This window comes from Marmota flaviventris, chromosome 5 (assembly GCF_047511675.1).
Source record: "Marmota flaviventris isolate mMarFla1 chromosome 5, mMarFla1.hap1, whole genome shotgun sequence".
NCBI lineage: Eukaryota > Metazoa > Chordata > Mammalia > Rodentia > Sciuridae > Marmota > Marmota flaviventris.
In genome coordinates this window covers 90322117-90342956 of record NC_092502.1, presented here as the reverse complement: position 1 = coordinate 90342956, position 20840 = coordinate 90322117, and positions in this window count along the sequence as shown.

The window sequence follows — 20840 nt, the reverse complement described above, 5'->3', positions numbered from 1 at the left end:
AGGCTTGCATACAGGGAACCAGAGACAAGGCCCCAGTTCTGATTTTTAGCCATAAAATCTTAGATCAAAATGCTGAGAAACCTCTGGGAGTTGAACATCACTTTGGTCCCAGTGCCTAGGGAACCTCTGTGAGAATATCATCCACTAACTCACAGCTCTTAGTCCATAACTCCTGAAATAATGCTAGCCCACTGGACCAGAATATCTCTGAGAGCTAGTCCTGCCCTTGTGATGCAGGACAGCATCTTGCTCAGCCAGGCAAACCAGTTCTCTTGGAATTGCAGTAACTGCCACAAGCAGGCTGCTGGCACCACACACTATTGCTGCTCTGAAGTTCATGTCACACGCTGAGCTGTGTTCACTTAAGTGCTGCCAAAGTTCTTCAAAGTATTTGAATGAAACTCTTCATAAAACAAACATGAAAATCCATTACCAGCAGTCACCAAATGCTGGCGCCTTGACGAATGGCCAACCTGCCGGCATCCGGGAAATGCACTGTGCTGACAAGTGACTTGCAAAGAAGCCCTTTACTTAAATGAGGTGCGCACCCACCATGGCACAATTCATGGGGAAGTGCAAGGATCAATGAGGCTGCTAATTAAAGCAGAACATCAATCCCTCGTGTTTAGAATGCTTTTGGAAATCCTACGCGGCAGCCCACTCAAGCTCTCTGAATCCATTATTGTGAAAGTATTTCAAGTCATGCTTTGGGTGTCAGCTGACTGGGCCCCTGAGCTACTGCTGGGAGCTATAAAGGGGACAAACCTTGACCCTGGAGGTCCTCATGGCACTACAGTTTGTCCAGCCAAGACAGTCACAGTGAATGTTCTCCTAAAATTCAAGAGGGGAACAATTTATAAAAACTAACTCTCCTGCCAAAAAATGCAGGAGATTTTAAAGTTATCACCTAAATGGATTAGAATGAGAAGCCTCCTCATAATAAAAATCTTGGGCAATATGTGCTGAAATTCTGCAAAAAAAATTCAAGAGGACTTTTATTTTTAAAAGATTTTTAATCATCATTTCTTATGAAAGCCACATCCCCCCATCCACCCCTCCACATGGCACTCAAATTAATGCCATTAGCGAGTTTTAAAATCCCTTTGTATTTCTCCTTTTCTTTACATCTTTAGTTTTCATATTTTTACTGAAGCAAAGAAGAGTCAGAGAAAACTTTTGTTTCCAGGTTACTTTATAAACAAACCTGTGCACCATTGGATTGTAAATATAAAATGGATTATCCATCTATAGATAAATGTGTATAAAATATATTTGCATATGAATTTTGTATATTTCTGTGTGTTTTCGAGTGTTTTTGTGGTACTAGCACACTTCTGTGTTTTCTATTACCTGTAAGAAAATGTCAGGAAGCCTAGAGGAATGAGATCGAGTCCCTTGTCTTTAAGTAGAAGATGGGTTTGGGTAGTTAACAGTTTGAAGACTATAAACCCACAATCCCTTCCTGGTCCTTTAGGCAAAAATGCTCTTAGCTCATGGGCGGAGGCCTTCCTCTAAGGAGAAGAAATAATTTAAACCCTGTTGATGACTAATATTTCAAACACACTTTGCAGACTCATTTTCCCAGCATTTTGTTGTTTCAGCTGGACTATTCATGCCACAATATTTTTATAGGCTGTGAGGTTGAAAAATGTTTCCCATCCAGACAGGATAAATGAACCTCTTAGTTTTCTGATGCAAAAGTAACAATCAGATTATCCTCTTGCAAAGGAATACCACGCTCCTTATGGTGGCAGGTGAATGGGAGAGTAGAGATTTGAACAAGGATATGAAATATAGGTAGTACTTCCACAGTGCCTTATGTTGCAGCATATGTGCAACAGCTGTTTTCCTGCTCTGCTAAGATTTAATCAGAGTTTCCCACCTGGACTTAGGGCAAGGGAAGGCTTCTAAGAGAATCAAAGGTAACTGATGAGGAGGCCATACCCCCATGAGATGGCCTCTGTCTTATAAGGATACATTGCATAGAAAATGCGGTGGATATGAAGAGCTGGATGTCTAGAATCAGAGACCTGGGCTTGAATCCAGCTCTGTTACTCCTGCCTGTGCAGCCAAAGGCAAGTACTTAAGCTCAAGTAGCCGTAGCGTTTTAAATTTATAGAATGGGGATAATGGTAGTTTTGAGCCCTGGCTCCACCACTTCCCAGTTGTTTAACCTTGGACAAATTTCTTATCCTTTCTTTGTCTCAATACCTTGTCAGACCAAATAGGAGTATTCACAGTTCTTATCTTATAGGTAAGGATAAATTAGATAATTAAGAGAGACAAAGCTTTTGAGATTACTGTCAAACATTAAAAAAAAAAAAAAAAAAAAAAAAAAAAAGCTCTTCCAAATGATTCAGAAAATTCAAGCTTGAGAAAGTCTTCCAGGAAAAGACAAAGAGAAAAGAAAGAAAAAAACAAAGATTTGTGACAATTAAGGGAAACCATGAACAAGCACAATTATCCTATCCTATGAAAAGGCTTGGCCATACTTTATTTCTGTGGAAACCAATCTCCAGAGCAACTGGGTTCTTAGGAGTTGACCACTGCTCTGGTTACACAGGGTTTCTTCAATTGCTTCAGCCCCTCGCTACTTGAGAGCCAAACCAAAGAACTCGTCTGTAGATGTGGATATGGAAAGGAGAGAAGACTGTCTGAGACTGAATGCTTACCAAAAAGTAGTGATAAAATTAATCAGAGGGAACAGAAATAATATTCTTATTTTCATTAGCTGTCAGAAAGTTCTCCATTCAGACAAATACATGAAATAATCATATATAAATGCCATGTTAGTATGTGACTGTCGGAGTTACTTAGGCTTAGAGTCTGAGATCTGAGACCTTCTCTCTTTTTTGTTATTGGTGCCTTATGAAAAAACGTAGTGGGATTCATTGTGACCTATTTACACATGCCAATAACAAAATTTGATCAATTTCATACCCTAGTGCTTCCCTTTCTCTCCTCTCATCCCTCCCCCTGAATCCCTTTACTCTACTGTCTCCCTTCTATTTTCATGAGGTCCTGTTTTTACCTTTTCCCTGTAGCTTCCATATATGAGAGAAAACACAGGGCCCTTAAATTTCTGGGTCTGCTTATTTCATCTAACATGATGCTTTCTGGTTCCATCCATTTTTCTTTTTTTGCAAATGGTATAATTATGTTCACCTTTATGACTAAATAAACTCCATTATGTGTGTATGTATGTATTGTTTGTGTACCCCACAGTTTCTGTATCCATTCATCTAATGTATACCTAAGTTCATTCCATAACTTGCCTATTGTGAATTGTGCTGCTATAAACAGATATGCACATATCACTATGGTGTGCTGAGTTCAATTATTTTGGATCAATTTTGAGGAGTAGTATAGCTAGGTCATATGGTGGCTCCATTCCTAATCTTTGAGACATCTTAAATGTCTGAAATTCTCTACCTTGTTAAGACTTGAAGATAAGGGAGAACCAGGGAAAACCCAGAGAACAAGCCACCCCCTCTTGTTGATGCTATCTGATCTCATCTGTGAAATAGAGGTATGCCATTTACATCTCAGTCTGATAAAGGGATGTACTATTTGGGTGATGGCAAAAAAATTCAGTCTAAAAGGGACACCAAACCTCCCTGACACCTGCAATTCTCTATAAACAGAACTACATAGAGAAAAATAGAACGTATCTCCTCCCATGAGTAGTATCTCCTTTATTTGAAATACATTTGAAAAACCTAAGACAGAGAAGAGTTGATATCTAATATCCATTTCCCTCTTTCCGTGTGGCCAGGCTGTAAATGCTATAGTTTCTTAATGTAGTCATCTGACTAGGTTTTGGCCAATGGAATGTGAACAGAAGAGATATTGGCAGCTTCTGAATAGTGTTCATGAGATTCCCCCCTTTCTCTTTCCTCCTTCCCACAAAAGGAAGCCATCTTGGACTGCATTAGGGATGGCATACCAACCTGCTCTACAGGAAACCTGGGATTCAGCTAGATAGAGGAGACAGCATCTCTAATACCATGAAGATACCACACCAGTCCTAGACTGCTTACAAACAGGACGAATACACTTCCACATTACTATTTAGGGTCTCTGTAGCATTAGACTCATCCATAGCCTACCTGACACTATTCAATTTGAGCTGGGGAGGTGAGGCAAGATCACAGGAGAAGTTGAGTGATAACTGGCCACAACCTGCCCTTTTAGTAGGAAGGATTAGATAATGCAAAGTTATGCTTTGCAGTTTGCACAAATTGTACCAACAATTAACAAGAAGCTGAGCCTGTGAAACATCTTCCTTCCCAGTTCTTCCCACAGGCAGTGCCCAGTTTATTCTTTATATAAGCATTAATTGAATATTTAGAGAATATTGACTCAATGGCAAAAGCCCTGAGTGCACATGTCAGTCTTATTTTGCCTTCTAGGCAAAGCTGTTTTGAGATGTGAGATGTTTGTGAAAGCACTTATAGGTAGGAGATAGTGTTGGCTTCCAAAGTCGGTCTCAAACTCACAGTTAGAAGATGACTAGACATTTCCTGGATGGTACTATTCAACCTGCTCTACAGGAAACCTGGGATTCAGCTAGGTTAGTTTGTTGTTATTTTTACTATGAATAAAAGTCAGCTTAAAAAGAATTTTAAAACATGAGGCTGATGCCTGCTAAAGGGTAGAGATATGAGTGCCTGCCACCCCATCTGCCCTTATCTGCTCTAGATCATGTTACATCAGTTGCTTTCTTCTGGTGTCACCATCCCTTCAGTCTGCTCTTGCCCCTGTGCTCAGCCTGAAAACTGGTTTACCTCTCCCCCCATCTTTGATTTCCTATTCCTGTGACACAACTCCCCCATCATGGTATTGCTGGGTCCCTTTCCTTCTGGCATCCCCAGTCTTGCTTTCTTGATTCTGAGTCTTCTAATCAGTTTCTCTGTCCCCAGCCCTCTTCATCGCCAGGCTGCCCTAATGCAGACTATAATTAGTTACTGTCACAATGCCTTTTTCACTTCACAAAGTCCTTCCAACTCTTCCAAACCCAGCTGTTGTCCTCTTCCCTGTCAAAGTGGCATTAACTGCCCCTCATTTGTGCCTCTACTTTATTCAGTTCCTGTTCTGGTCCAGTAGATTGAAACTCTTTCAAGGCAAAGACTTTCAAGACTCAGACAGAGTGTCCTAGGGTCTGGGCCCCTGGAAAGTGCTATGGAATGAATGTTGGATGAATCAAGGTTGTCCTGACAAGAAGATTGATGGATGAATTAATTTATTCATCACCTTAGAATTCAACACACACACACACACACACACTTTATTCTGGTGTAGTAGGTAAAACACAGAATCTGAGTTTCAATCCAAGTTTTATCAATTATGCCTTATATGATGTTATGGTTTGGATGTGAGTTATCCCCAGGAGCTCATATGTGAGACAATGCAAAAAAAAAAAAAAAAAAAATCAGAGACTAATGATTGGGTTGTAAAAGACTTAACCCAATCAGTGATTTAATTCCCGATAGGAATTAACTGAGTGGTAACTGAAGTGGTAGGGTGTGGCTGGAGGAGGTGGGAACTGGGGTGTGGCTTTGAGTATGTATTTATATCTGGTGAGTGGAGACTCTCTGCTTCCTGATGAGCTGCTTCCCTCTGCCACCCTCTCCCACCATGATGTTCAGCCTCACCTGGAGCCATGAGAAATGGAGCCTGCCTTCTATGGACTAAGACCTCTGAAACCATGATCCTTCAAATAGATTCTTCCTCCTCTATAGTTGTTCTGGTCAGATCCTTTAGTCACAGCAGCAAAAAGCTGACTAAAACATGTAACTATGGGCAAACTACGTAATCTCACAATGCCTCAATTTCCACACCTGTAGAACAGAGATGCTTCCATGCACCCAAAGCTGGATTTTCTTAGTGATGTTTATTTTAAGGTAATCTACTGATAACTATAAAAAAAAAAAAACACCTTTGCTTTCTAAATTCTTGCAGAATAAGCAACAATGTTTTTTTTTTTTTAATTTCCTCCATGTTTCAGTCAGCTTTTTCATTGCTGCTACCAAAAGACCTGACAAAAACAACTGTAGGATAAAAAGTTTATTTGGGGGCTCATGGTCTCAGAGCTCTCAGTCCATAGACAGACAGACAGCTGGGCTCCTCAGGGCTCTGTGTGGGAACATCCTGGCGGAAGAGTGTGATGGAAGAAAGTGGCTCAAGACATGATGGTCAGAAGGCAGAGAAAGAGCTCTGCTTAATAAAGACAAATATAAGCCCTAAAATCAAGTTCCCGGGGAACTACCTCCTCTAGCCACACCCTTCCAGCCTACAGCTACCATTCAGTTAATCCCTATCAGGGGATTAATTCACTAATTGTCTTAAGGCTCTCACAACCCAATCATTTAATCTCTAAACCTTTTTATCTCACCCATGAGTTTTGGAGGGATACCTAGTATCCAAACCATAACACTCCATTAAAATAATTGTTTTTAATATTGTAAATTTTCACAAAAGTGAAAAATAGTGAGAGGTTTCTACATACCCTGCCATTCTGAGAAAAGGCTGAAAGAGTGTTATGTGGGCTGAACAGGAGTCACAAATATATTCATATTCTAATCTCTGGAATCTACAAATGTTACCTCAAGAGACGAAAAAGGGACTTTGCAGATGTTATTAAATTAAGAACCTCAAGATGAGGAGATTATCCTGGATTGTGCAGGTGTGCCCAAAGTGTGATCACAGGTATCCCAGTATAAGGGGAAGGCAAAGGGAGATTCAGGTCACAGAATAAAAGAAGGTCAGGTGACCAAGCAGAGAAGAGTAGAGAAAAGCAGAATAGAGAAAAGAAATGCTATAAATCTGGTTTTAAAGATGAAGGAAGGGACCATGACCCAAAGAATGCAGCTCCAGAGGCTGTAAAAGATAAGGAAATAAATAAATAATAAGGACTCAGCAGCTTGGAAGGCTGAGGCAGGAGGATCGAGAGTTCAAAGCTAGCCTCAGCAAAGGCAAGGCACTAAACGATTCAGTGAGCCCCTGTTTCTAAATAAAATACAAAATAGAGGTAGGGATATGACTCAGTGGTCAAGTGCCCCGAGTTCAATCCCCAGTACTGGAATAAAAACTATAAAAGATAAGGAAACTGATTTGCCCCCAGAGCATCCCAAGTGAGCCTGATCTTCCTAACAACCTGACTTTAGTCCAATGAAACTGATTTCAGACTTGTGACCTCCAGAATCATAAGAGAATAAATCTGTGTTGTTTTTAGTCAATCTATTTGTGATAATTAGTTACAGCAACAATGGGAAACTAACACAATAGTTTTTCTTCTGTCTAATATTTGGAAGGTAAGTTACCAAGCTTCCTCCTGGAATAGAGGAGAAAGAAATCGGCTCTTGTTTCTCTTTAATTTATGGACCACCAAAAAATGGTCTTCTGAAAGGACTTGCCAATGATTTACTCCAACACAGGGCAGCCTCTCTTATTCTGAATTAGAAAATAGTCCATCTTTCTCCGAATGAGATTCAAAGAAGAAATTCACATCTTCTAGGAAGGACAGTTTTACATAGTTTTAATGAAATGCTGTTCAAATAATCACTTCAAATTTTACATAGGATAAAAAGTTAAGCATACTACATTAAGACTCCACTTTTTTATTTACCAAAGAAGCAGGGAAATTCAAGCTTAGTTTTAAGTACTAATAAAATCTGCAGTGTAAGGAAGTGGGTTCTGAACACAAACCATAAAATAAGGATGTATTTAAAATGCTGTTATTAGATAATTGCTGTTCCCACAAACTTCCCCTCATGTATCCTGGCAGCCCATCACACTCTGTAGCCAAAGGAAGAAATGGTTTTATGAATACTTTTTTTCTTGTGACATTTTGGTGAACAGTAAACTCATGACACCAAAAAAAAAAAGAAAAAAAAAATCTGTTCCCAGAAAGCGGTGGGGGTGAATTTTAACTTTATGAGACAGTCAGTCCCTAGGGAACAGAGGGAAAAAATGTACTTCTGGGAGAATTTCTGGATGGCTTAAAGATGAGTCTAGAACACAGCAGTCTGGCTATCTGTGTTTTTTACAGTCTACCTTTACTCCTGGCAGTAAGCCAATGGTATTTTCTGAGTTGTCATAAAGTATGGTTCATGTCCCCAGATAAATGCCTCCCTATTTGTCCCTGATCTTACTTGGAAGAAAGATACAATTCCAATGTAATGTATCCTCTCTCCAGTATCCCAGAGACTTTTAGAGGAAGACTTCATATTAAGCACAATTTTATAATAATTCTCTATAATCAAATATTTAAAAGGAGTAGGGAGATTTAACTCATAAGAAATGACTAAATCCTATTTTCAACTTGATGTATCAAATAAATATTGAGCTTTTACTTTGTGCAAGAAAATATGTTAGATGCTAAAATTTGAGGTTGAAGTACAAATATGAATGAGTCAGGACCCCTGCCTTAAGTGAGCTTGAAAGCAACCTTTTCTCAAGGAAGGGAGTGTGTAGTTAAGAATGTTCAATTCAAAGTTCAACTTCCCATGGGTGTATTATGGGGTTTGCTGTCCAACTGTTGCTTTACCTTGCTTTAGTTTCCATTTCCCCTTCTAGCAAAAGTTATGGTGATGGTTTGGGAGATTCAGTTTTTCAGGATCGTTCTAGATCAGAGGCTTCAGATATTTTTGTATTTTAATTGTTTCAGACTCAATCTGTTCTAGTACTACAAATGATTGACAACTGGGTTATATTTTTTTTCGTTTTTGAGGGGGAGGGGATTATATTTTTGAAGTGTGTTGAAAAGTTTTAAATTATTTGAAGCATTATATATAAAGAGAAATATAAATGAAGGGCATAAATATTCTCTTCAAATAAATAACCCCTAACCTATGTTCTTCATTAAAAAAAAGAAATTATAAACATCTCTTTCCAGTGGATACCAATATAAGGCAAGTCTATTCAAGTATTATCAGTCCAGACTAATGGTTGAGAATTGCATTCTCAGTTCCAAAAACCAACAACAATTCCACTAAAAGTCTTTATTTTTCTTTTACTTTATTTTTTATTATTTTTAGTTGTAGTAAAATGGAAAAATACCATTATTTTATTTACTTTCATGTGGTATTGAGAATTGAACCCAGTGCTTCACACCTGCTAGGGAAACACTCTACCACTGAGCTGCAACCCCAGTCCCCCATTGAAAGTCTGTCATGGGACTTTTCAACTCTAGTTTAAAAGTTAAGTTTCATCTAGACTATGTGCTCTGGACACTTCAACAGACAAATGCAGCTGTCTTTTCTCTGCTTGTTTTAAACTGGAGTTCAGGTTTTCTTCAGTATCCTTTTTTTCTGTTGGTTCCAAATAGCCTGTTCCTCAACTTCAAGTCTCCTCAGGGATCTTGCTCTCCTTTTTTTAATCTTATGCTCATGTCCCCAGTCTCCCTTGAAGGCAGCCTTTCATTTTCTCCCTTCTCACTTGGCTCACTCTTGTCACACAGGTAGGGTGTGACTCCAGGGCTCCAGGGCACCTGCTTCCCTAAGAGCCAAATAGACCCCTTGCCTTAAAAAGCCATTGTCCATTCAAATGTAATTTTTCTTGGTTCTTTACATTTTGAGAACACATAGATAATAATGATAAATCCTCAGGCTTCTATAGTGGAGAAAGAGCCAAGGTTAAAGTTTCTCTTTTATTTTATTTGTCACCAGTTGCTCTAGCAAAAGAGAAATATGTCAAGCTTTTATGATTTTATAAACTGCCATGACTAATGAAAATGACTAATGAAAATATTTTTAAAAGGCAAAATGAAATTAGACTTATCAAAAAGAGAAAATAAAGCAATCAAGGGTTTGGTTAGTCACATACCCTTTCTAAGACTTTATATATTGATGCACTTTTTTGGAGTGATATATACGTACAATTAAAAATCTAGATATACACAAAACAACCTTCAATAGGGTTTTATTAAGGAAAAACATTAAAGAAAAATTAGATTGGTAAATTTCATTACATAGGAAAATACATTTTCTGACTTTCTTTTATAATAAATAAAGTTATATATAAACATAATTTGGTGATAATTTAGAGAAGAGACCCCAACATTGCTTTCATTTACTAATTTAGAAGATTAAGTAAAAGACATGTACTAAAAAGTAGACGTTATTTTTATTTGTCTATGGTATTTATAACTCCCTTTTCCCTGGGGAAGATTCCAGTCTTATGAGCAATTTTATTCTAGGAAGAAGGTGTAGAATTCTGAAGAAATAAAAGAGAGCGCATCAGAGTTTGACATGAACTGCTTAGAGAACAGAATGGGGTGCTGCTGTGTGTGGTTGCTGTAATACTTAGCAATAAGCTTGGTCATCTTTTAACTTTGTTTCTCTAACACTCCATCAGTATGAAAAGAGCTCAAGGAAACCTTATATATAAAAGAGGTACATTACTTGGTTTTATAGCTTGCTAAATTACTGACATTAGTGCTGCAAAATAACACAATTCAGGAAATAAAGTGTCCTGGTGTCGTGGCCTTCTGACAAATATACAAAGCATACCAGACCCAGAGAGATAAACAATTGGGGTTATAATTCTAACCCCACCCTGTACATCCACTATACCTGAGTCAACAGAAAACTGACTGATCACTCAGATACCACAGGGTGGAATATGGGTGTGCAGAGCTGCAGAATGCCTTTCTTCCTTTTCCTGTTTATGTTGTCCATGATGAAATGCTGAGTTGGAATGTTCTTATATTTAAGACCTGTTCAGCATTTTCTCTTTTTCCTCACATTTATGTTAGCCTTTTCCTTTAATTATGTTGATGTTGTTTTTCTTGGCAAGGCTGCCCTTTCCATTATGGTGTGTTTACCTTCCAAACAGTCCCACTTCCTCCTTATCTTTGGGAGCCTATTCACATTTCTAACTCCAACTGCTCACTTCCCCTCCTTGGCATATCCTCACCTTCACAGCTCAGTTCTTTTTCTCTCTTTTCAACCCTTCTTTCAACTCTCACCCCCAACTCTCTCACCCCTTTGGAATAACAAGTTATTTCCTCTTTCATTTCCTCTTACAGAAGATGTTTTTGGACCCATTCCAGAAAGTCTTTGGCATGAAAGCGTACCCATGCGGTTCTGAGTTTCCTTTGGGCACATTTCCAGAGGTGTTTCATCGGCCTGGAGCCCTCCGCCTTCACACCAAGTTAAGCCTGGCTCTGTCAATCATGTTCGTCATCCCTCCAGCATTCCTGGTAAGCCGAGACTGTGGTAACAGCACTGGTGAAATGGGCTCCCTCCAGCCACAGGCTCTTGTTTTCAAATCTATTTCAAGAAGCCTGTTTAAGGTATAAAAACCTGATTTTTTTTTTTTTTTTAGTTGTTAGTGTAAAAGATTTTTTAAAGAGGGAGGGGGATTCTGAGTCATTGATATTTACCCAACTGCTTTTGCTTCTTAATTTATGGAATTGGTGCATTAGCCAACTATTTTTCATTCTTTCTAGGTCATCCAGAAGGAAGTTAGACAGTTGCATCTAAACTGGAAGGAAATTCGTGTCAAAATTTCTGACTAAAATTAAGTGTTTTCTACTTTTAGAATTAGGAAAGTTATGGGGCTAATCATATTAATTTGTCCTTTCATGTGTATTAGAGAGTTATTATCCTCTATGACTAATAAAACAGACTAAAAACTTTACCATTCGTTACTTTATAGTACATCGAAGTGCATAGCTTTCTAGTGTATGTTGATGATTCTTTTTAAGAAAAAAAAATTTTTAAGAAAAAAATTTTCATATCCCTAAAGTCTGGGAACCCCAAGATTAAGCTGCATACAAATTTTTTGTTTGGTGAGGACTGTTCTTCATAAGATGAGCCATCCAGGTGTCCTCATCCACAGGAAAAATGAAAAAGCAAAAAAGGGATTTGATATGGTGTTCTTAATATAAATGTCTCAGTAATAAAATATATTTAAGAGCAAATAGGACACTGTTTTGAGAGGAACATTTGGCTGGTGTACTGAGACACAAATACAAGACATCAAAACAGTGGCCCAAGTCATGGAACCCTAAGCAGTCCACTCCACGTTTGATATCTACAGCTCTAGCCACCAAGAACAAAAATATGCATAAAAGTACACATTCAAACTCAGTGGCACCCCCTCAGGGCTGGGGCTGTAGCTCAGTGGTAGAGTACCCGCCTCACATGTATGAGGCACTGGGTTCGATCCTCAGCACCACATAAAAATAAATAAAGGTATTGTGTGCAACTACAACTAAAAAAATTTTTTTAAAAATCTAGTACCCATAAACATATTCACCCAAAATAAAGTAAATAAACAAGTTACTTCCTTAGATTCAAAATACTAACGTGATCATTTTGTAGAGTTGGTTTGGTTTCATTTGGTTCAAAGAGAAAAGGGCAGAGACAGAGACAGAGAAAGGCTATGAATTTAAATCTAACTTCTAAATTTTCATATGTAAAATTAGATTTTAAATTATTCAGTAAACAAGTGTGTCGACTGGATCAAGTTATGAACCTTTCTAAATAACTCTAGCACATTGTTGTTCATGCAATTAAAAATGCAGAATCAAATTTCCAATTTAAAATGTATTTGCCTTGCAGCTCCAATCAAGCTTTCCCCCTTGATTCTGATGAAAATTCTGATGAGGGGCCAGGAAAGGGCAAACTCTACATCACATTGCATGTAAGGTGTCAGTTCAGTACACTAACAAACCGCAGGAAGAGGAGAGGACATTTGTAGAGCTGAGGCACACTAGTGAGTGTTTGTCAGAAACGAAGGGTGCCTCAGAGTCCATCAATCCAATCCACTGAATAGCTCCATATCTAGAGGGATCAGATGCCACACACATGTGTTGGAAATAGCCAAGAATAACCCACTGCATCTCTCTACTAACACTGTCCAGTCTGCAGGTCATGCTCCTTGTTTAAGGCTGAACAAAATTAAATGAAAAAATACTGCAGAACTAGGGGAAGGAAGAAGCTTAAGGAAGACCCAGGAAAGAACAAGATGGGTTTGTAGTTATCACTTGCTTCTTACTTGAATTTAGACACGGTGCCTATATTATCCAGTCTTATGTCTTAATGAGAATTAAATAATGCGTCCAAACTTTAAAAAACAAAATGTGTACCTAAGATATAGCACAATAAATGTTTATTGGTATAATTATTATGATTATCAACATTAAGATACCTACTTACGCTCTCATTTATTCATCTAGTAAATATTACCAAATGCCTATTCGACTCCTACATTTACAAAGAAGTATGTGTTGGCTGAGGATATAGCTCAGTGGTAGAACACTTGCCTAGCATGGGATCAATTGCCAGCATGTGTTAAGAAAAAAAAAATCATGTTCCCTTCCTATTATTATGCAGCTTATGTTTTAGTCTAATGATTAACAATTAAAATAATGGTGCTGCCGAAATGACAAACTCAATAGAAAATAGTACGGTAATATTATCAATTGAGTTCTGAGAGAAAGGGTCAAAAAAAACTCAAAACTGGACTCAGAACTCCTTAAACTATGTTATAAACTAGCTTTGGCATAAAGTTATATAACTTGATTTTTATACCCATTATTTAACAGCATAATTACTATTGTGTCCAAAAATATAAAAATAGGATGAAGTGTAACCATCTCTGAAAATAGACAACATATAAATTACTTAATGTAGAATACAGAAAATCAAAGAATTTGCTATAAAAAGGTAGAGCATCAGTACAATAATATTAATTCTGAATTAATGGCAATCCTGATGTGCTAGTAGTCAGATTATAATGGAATGACTTTATCTATCTTCTCCTTCATATAACTCTAATTTTACTCATAAAGGTCTTCACCATTTCATTTAGTAGAATCAAATTTGTCCTTTTACAAGAGTTCTGTATACACACATGCAGTTCTTCTTGGGACAAATCATAATAAGTACACAATTTTGAAACTGACTTTTGGCATGTGGTTTATGTTGATTGATCTTTTCATGCCCATGTCAGAGCTGAAGAAGTAAGTTACCCTACTAAGCTGACATACATTTGTCGCAAAGTGAATTGATTTTTGAGGTTGCTTAAAATATCACATCCTTCCATCCCTATCCTGACTAATTTAACAGACTAGCTTATTTTTCTTAAAAATCTTTAAATATGCTTATTTTGTCCTGTTTATACTGATTTTTTCAAACAGATAGCCATCCTGATAAAATATATTCGCATCTTAAAATCAAAGTGTATTCTTGGAAAAAAATTCTATTAAAATAAATTCAGGTTTTCACCTAGATTAGCTCATTAAACAGGGAAAACAGAAGATAGTCCCTAGAGTTGTGAACATTGAAACTTACCTGATTTTACATATCACCCGAAAAGTTCTGACTAAATAGACATCCACTGAAACATCAGAATATATAACAATTTCCAAGGCTTACATTGAGTCTGATGCTGAAACAGAAACTTCCTTTGTCTTCTAAGATGATTTGTCTATCCTTATTTAGAGGAGCCAAAAAAGAAAAATAAGTTCTTGCCCCACACTAAGTACCTTTAAAGTCATGAAACACAAGGCCCCCTTGGACCATCTCCTATCTTTCTCACTCTCTCACTGCCAGTAAAGGCTTTTAAAAAATGGAAAGGAATATCTTTATGTTCTTCCTAACTGTTCCCCACTGCCTCCTTCTTTTTGATGGGTAGGTTGGTGCAACCGTCAGCAGTCCAATTCTCTATCAGCACATTTTAAACTACACTGCAAAAAAGAAAAAGGAGAGAGTAGGTATGTCAGAATCTCGAAAGCTGACCACACTGGCTTCAAATTTGCTAATTGAAACACGACTCCCTGGAGCCATTGGTCTACAACTTTTAGTTCTGTAATCATGTCTGAAGAGTTTAGAGCAAGAAAAATAGCAGGAGAAGAAATACCAAATACACAGACACATGCAGTTGACCACAAAATGTTTCCAGAATGATACCAACCAGCATCTTTCTGACATATACAGTTATAGGCAAAAATAGTCTTTGGAAGCAAACAGTCCTGGGTTGAAATCATGGCTCTGTCCCAGGACAATTTGTTTAGCTTCTTTGAGCCTGTTTCTTCAGGCATAAAATTTAGACATTTTTGTTGCAATATAGTTTAAATTAACCACTTAGAAAGATGATTGGCCCATAATGAATGTGTTGGTCAGCTTTCTGCTCCTATGACAAATACCTGAGATAATGAATTTATAAAGAGAAAAATTTTATTTTGGCTCACAGTTTTGGAGGGTCAGTCCACCATCAGATAGGCCCCTTGCTATTGAGCACATCATGGCAGAAGTGTATGGCAGAGCAAGCCAGTCATCTCAAGGCTGGGACATAGAAGAGCAAAGAAGAGGAAGAGGCTGGATCCCTGCTACCCACTCCAAGGACACACCCTCAGTGAGTGACCAGAAGACATCCTACTAGGGCTCACCTTTCAAAGGTTCCACAAACTTTCCAGCAGTGCCATGCTGGGGACCAAGACTTTAACATATGGGCCTTTGGGAGATATTTAGGATCCAAACTATAGCAGTAACTTTCAATAAGTACTAGCTGTTAATAATATTATCTTCTTCATCATCACTTTTACTCATCTCTTTTTAAGCATTTCTCATTATTCTCTATTATTTCAGTCATTTAATAAACATATTTTCCCATATCTTCAAGCACTGTAGGAAGAATTTTTTATGGAATGAATTAAATGTGGGAAATCTGATCACAGGGGCTCACAATATAGACGATGGGCAGGTTAATAAATACATTAGCACTCTACCTACTGGTGAGCACATGCCACCCTTTTGCCCTTGTTTCTATGTCTGTCTGCATCTGATACAAGACTACACACCCCTGAAAGTCACAGTCAATGTCTTAAGTCTTCTCTATCCCTATGGCCTCCTCTGGCCCATGGTTCAATAAACATTCAATAAATGTTTGCAGAAAAACAACAAAATAAATGAGTGCTTTGCATTCTGTACAAAGACAGCTTATTTCACCTGTGAGAATGGGGTGACCTCACCAAGAAGGTCTGCTTTGAGCTGGTTCTTAGAGAATAAATTGAAGTTCAAAAGGTCAAGTGCAAAAGGATTTGCTGGGAAAGGGGAACTGCATACAAATTCAACCATAAATTTTTAAGGGTTAGGATTATAGTTTTAAGTTCCCTCTGACAGCACACAGGATCTTCAACAGTATCTGAAAAAGAAAAGTTATCCATAGATTGCTGAATACCAACAATAACTAATATTTATTGATCACTTGACCATACCAGCCATTATTCTAAATGCTTTTGGTGTTAACTCATTTAATCATTGCAGCATATGAAGCAGACACTCATTTTATTTGGCATGGAGAGGGTAGTGATTTTCTCAAGGTCATACAGCCAGGAACCAGCAGTGCTAGTTCAAACCCAGGCAATCTGGATTCAGGGCTTATAGTCTTAGTTACATCTCATTTCTGAATTTATTTTCTCCATCATTAAATAAATATTGATATCTTTTTTTGTACTACACACTATTTTAGGCACTGTAGTAGTATTTACCCTTGTGACACTTAAACTCTAGTGTGAGAAGAAAAATAATGCACAAAGTATGTAAGCAAAATAATACACAAAGTATGTAAGCAAAGAGTATAGAATATAAGAGGGTGGTAATGCTACGGAAAAAAATTTGCTAAGGAGAGGAAAAGGAATATGCAATTTTAGTGGGAGATGTTCAGTTTTAACTATAAAATCAGAGAAGGCCCTTTTAAAAGACGGCATTTAAGCAAAGACTTGAAAGAGATGAGCTCTGTGTTATCTAGAGGAGGAGAACTTGAGGCAAAGTGCATACCCAGTGCAAAGACCCTGAGGTCAGAGCAGGCCTGTTTTGTTGAAGAATCACAGTGAGGCCACTATGGCTGAAGCAGAGTGAGCAAAAGAAAGGTAAGGGATGGCCAGGTGGTGTACCATCTTCTAAGTGACAGGCTACTTGGTAGGGATAACATCTGGTGATTGATTGATTTATCTCACTCCCCACCCAGCCTTTTCCCCCAGCCTGGGCCAAGCAATGTAACAGATTTTACAATTTCTCAACATTCTCTCCTTCAACCCCAAAGCAGTGAGTCCATGCTGTGGATTCACAACAGAACTACTACTACCTTCTTTAGATTCCTTTTGGCTTATTATAACCAAGAGTCTAATTACTTACCTAGAAAACTCCCTAGATCCTTGGATAAGATTAATGGGGCAAACAAACCAAAAGTGTAGGGGTGTGCTAGGCAATACTATCAACAGTTACACATTACAGAGCCTGTAATGGTTTTTGGATGACAACTACCATGACTTTACTTCATTCCCCATACAATGCTTATGACCAGTAAAGTTCCTTGAGTTAAAATGGTTTTAATATAGTTTGCAAATGTTCCAAACAAATGCCCACTTTTTTAGCTCCAGAATTTATATCATTTTGTCTTATCTCAATTTTCAATTCACAGTTTGATATCAGAGCCTCATTTTAGGTGAAAATACTCTCCCAGGAAGAACCCCACTCACCTCAGACAAAACAACAAAGACCAAATTTGACAGGGAAATGTCAAAATAAGACAAAGGCAGATAGTAATAACTGAGAAATCAACAGTCTTTAAAGTCGATTATATTAACAACTAACTGTTGTTTACAAAAAAAAAAAAAAAAACCTGAAATCTTTGAATCAGTGAAATTATTTGTTTTATATGAATAAAATTTACATACAGTGAAATCCACAAACTTTAAGTGTGGAATTTAATAAGTACATGCAAACACTCACATAACCAACAGCAAGATAAAGACAGAAAATTTCCATCTCCCCATGAAATTTCCCATACACACTCCTGGTCAATCCCTCTCAGCTGATTACCAAGAAAACCATTGTTTTGATTTCGAAATCTTACCACAGATTAGTTTTGTCATTGCTTGAATTTCCTAACATTGGAATTATACTGTATACTCATTTGGGTCTGGCTTCTTTTGTTCAACATGTTTTTGAGTTTGTCCATACTGTTCAGTCTATCATTAGTTCACTCCTATTTATTGCCTGATAGTATTTCATTGCATGAATGTCCCATGGTTTGTTTATTCATTCTCCTGTTGATGGATCTTGGCTCATTTCCAATTCAAGGTTAGAGGAAAGCAGTTATGAACATACTTGTATGAGTCTTTTGCCAATATGTGTTTAAATTTTTCATGGGCAAAAAACAGAGAAGTGGAACTGGGCATTTATAGTGGTTATTTATGTTTTAACTTTAAAAGAAAGTACCAGTTTGCCGAGCTGACATTTTGCTCTCCTACCAATAATGGATGGAAGAGTCATTTTTACATATCTGTACAAATATTTGAAAATGTGAAGCTTTTCGTAACAAGAGCCATTCTGGTTCTTTCGAAAGCCTATCCATTGTGGTTTTACTTTGAATTTCCCTGATGACAAGTGATTTTGAACTCATTGGCCATTTGCTTGTCTTCTTTTCAAAGGACTTGAGCTAGTATTTTGCCTATTTTTATAGAGTTGTTTCTTTTTGTTATTGATATGTAGGAATTCTTTACATCTTCTTGATAAAATGGTTTGGCAGCAGACCCACTACCCATACTCTGTCAACCATGGTGAACATTCTGCCTATAGATTTGTCTATCCCTAAAAAACAAATGCCAAATGTCTTCTTTGATATAAGGAGAGTAACTAAGAACAGAGTAGGGACGAAGAGCATGAGAAGAAGATTAACATTAAACAGAGATGAGAGGTGGGAGGGAAAGGGAGAGAAAAGGGAAATTGCATGGAAATGGAAGGAGACCCTCAGGGTTATACAAAAGAACATACAAGAGGAAATGAGGGGAAAGGGAAAAATAATACAAGGGGGAGAAATGAAGGTCAGTAGAGGGGGTAGAGAGAGAAGAGGGGAGGGGAGGGGAGGGGAGGGGGGATAGTAGAGGATAGGAAAGGTAGCAGAACACGACAGTCACAGTATGGCAATATGTAAATCAATGGATGTGTAATTGATGTGATTCTGCAATCTGTATATGGGCTAAAAATGGGAGTTCATAACCCACTTGAAGCAAAGTGTGAAAGATGATATATCAAGAACTATGTAATGTTTTGAACAACCAACAATAAAAATAAATAAATAAATAATAATTAAACTGCTGTGTCAATCTTGTGTCAATTAGCTTAATGTTTTCAAGATTAATTTTGTTGTGGTATGTAAGAGATTCATTCTTATTTGTGTCATTTAAAAATACTCCGTGGTATACATATACCATACTTTATTTACACATCTAAAAAAATAAAAATAAAATGGTTTGGCAGGTACTTCTTCAAATACTTTATTCTAACCTGTTGCTTTCCTTTTCTTAATGGTGTTTTTGATTAGCAGAGGTTTTTAATTTTGATAAACTTAACATTTTTTTTTGAAAAATTGTGGTTTATGCTTTTTTTGCATTTTAAGAAACCATTGCCTATCCCAAGTTCATTGTGATATTCTGTGTCCTTCTAGAAGTTTTACATTTTTATCTTGAAATTTGTACTCCATCTCAAATTAATTTGTATATATTGTAAAAAAGAAGCCAAGATTTGCTTTTTCTTCATACATTTATCCATTTGTTCCATCATCATTTATTGAAATATTCTCCATTACCCCCATTGAATTGCAATGATCTTCATTGAAAATAAATTGACTGTATTTGGATGTATTTTTGGACTCTATTCAGTACCACTGATAAATTTTTCTATTCTACTGCTAGTAATGTATTGTCTTGATTGCTGTAGTTTTACAGTAAGTGTTGAAATCAAGTAGTTTAATTCTTTCACTTTGCTCTTTCTCAAAATTGCTTTGGTTATTCTAGGTTCTTTTCACTTCTACACAAACTCAGAATCAGCCATTTTTTCCAAAGGAGGAGTAGCTATTATAATTTTGATTAGAATTGTGTTAACTCTATTTCTTTATAGATTGATTTGGGTAGAAGTGACATCTCAACATTATTGAGCCTTCCATCTATAAATGTTCCTTTATTTTGGTTTAATTTTAGTTAAATAGTGTCAGCATAATTTTAAAGTTTTTACTATGAAGGTCTTAAACATGTTTTGCAAAATTTATTCCTATTTATTTTATGGATTTTTATGCTAAATATTACTGTTCCCACAAACTTTATTTACCAAGTTTTTGCTATAATATATAAATACAAATAATTTTATTTGTTGACTTTGTATTCTGTGATTATACTAAATCACTTATTATTGGTTTTAGTAGTTTATCATTTTCTGAAGATTTTTTACATGCACACTGCAACATCTTCAAATAAAGATGATTTTGCTTTTTTCTCTTTAATATTTAGTCTTTCATTTGATTGATGGATTGAAAAGTTGATTAATTTTAATCTTACTTCACTAGCTAGGACCTCTAATCCAATGATGAACTGAACTTGTGGAAATGGGCATCTGTAAGAATGGGTAGCCTTGCCCTATTTCTCAACTTAGGGTAAACATCACCATTTAAAATAGTTTGGGGGGGCTGGGTTTGTGGTTCAGTGGTAGAGCACTTGCCTAGCATGTGTGAGACACTGGGTTCAATCCTCAGCACCACATAAAAATAAATAAATAAAATAAAGATTTTGTGTCCATATACAACTAAAAATATTTTTTTAAAACAATGATGTTGGGGGGCGGTGGGGATATAGTTCAGTTGGTAGAGTGATTGTCTCCCATGCACAAGGCCCTGGGTTCAATCCCCAGCACCACCACCAAAAAAAAAAAAAAAAAGTGATGTTAGCTGTAAGGGTTTTAGTAAAATAGTTTATCACACAAGTGCTTCTTCCAGTCTATTTGCATTTATTGTAGAATGGGTCTGTTAATAATGAAGTCTCTCAAATTTTATTT